The following is a 1,193-nucleotide window of genomic DNA, read 5'->3' as shown; positions in this document are numbered from 1 at the left end:
AAGAGGGCAGAAAAATCACAAGCTTTTATTTGTAGCAGTCATTGTGTTTTACCTTCTGGAGTGAGCAGCTGATAAAGTTAGCCTGAAGAAGTGTCAAGGAAGGAGAGAAGATCACAACCCACGTTGTTTTGCAGCAAATCTTCAAAAGACCCTGAGAACTTCATTGTGTCAATTCATCTCTTCTCCTGTCTTTGAAGAAAGCCTGCTAAAATTAATTCTCAACACTGCCTCTAAAAAACTGTTCTAAAAGACCCTAGTGACCTGTCTACGCATACTCAGAAGTTAGACTGTATGCCAGTTTTGGAACAACATATCTGATCTGCTGTTTTCTTCAGGAATGAACAAGTAATCAGCCCAAGTGTTGTTTTTGTCTTTAACAGAACTCACCAGTTAACTGGTGTATGTGTGAGTGCGAGTGTGGGGCTGTGGTCAGAAAGGGGCTTTAAATGTAGGTTAAGGTAAAAAGGGAACTTTTAAAATTTCTACCTGTGTATTTATGCTTTATTTCATGACTAGTTAAAACTTGTTCTGTAATAAACTGATAATTTTGCTTTTCATTAAAGAAAGCTGGTCAGTGTCTTCTATTCTGGGAAGAATAGAGTATATGATTGACTGTTTCAGGAAGTGGGAAAAGTTAAAATATATGTTGTGACCTGTGGAGAAGTGGGATGAGAATATCTAGAAGGGAATGAAGAAGGGTCATTGACCTGAAACATTAACTCTGCTTCTCGCTCCACAGATGCTGCCAGACCTGATGAGTATTTCCAGCGTTTCTTGTTTTTAATTGAGATTTCCAGCATCTGCTGCATTTTCCTTTGATATTGATATTATATGAGAATAAATAGTGCACTCCTCTGATTTTAGCTGCAACAACATCTGACTCTGTAGTTTAGTTGGTTAAAGCACCTGTCTTGTAAACAGGGGATCCTTGGTTCAATTCCCAGCAGAGTCTTTTTTCTCATTTGTGATGTCTCAGTTACCTTGTCAATCACTTCCATCTGTGTTTTCTGAACTTTAAGTGAGAAAACAAATTACGTGATGAATTTTCGTCACAAGAGAAAACAGCCTTTGTGAAGGATGTGAGTTTGGAATCGCTGTTCCTCCTTGGACAGAAATTCTGTGCTGATATTTCAAAGGCAACTTCTTTGATACAAATTTGTTCACAGTTGCATGCAACCTGGAAAACAGCTCGA

General features: G+C 38.3%; 1 non-coding gene across 1 annotated transcript; it reads left to right on the top strand.

Moving 5' to 3' along the window:
- Positions 1-878: 878 nt before the first annotated feature.
- trnat-ugu (transfer RNA threonine (anticodon UGU)) lies at positions 879-952 on the top strand. The gene has a single exon. It is a non-coding gene; the product is annotated as a tRNA-Thr (tRNA).
- Positions 953-1,193: the final 241 nt, after the last annotated feature.

This window comes from Heterodontus francisci, unplaced genomic scaffold, assembly GCF_036365525.1.
Source record: "Heterodontus francisci isolate sHetFra1 unplaced genomic scaffold, sHetFra1.hap1 HAP1_SCAFFOLD_337, whole genome shotgun sequence".
Lineage (NCBI taxonomy): Eukaryota > Metazoa > Chordata > Chondrichthyes > Heterodontiformes > Heterodontidae > Heterodontus > Heterodontus francisci.
Note: the sequence above shows the minus strand (reverse complement) of the source record. Positions and strands in the feature narration are given on the sequence as shown.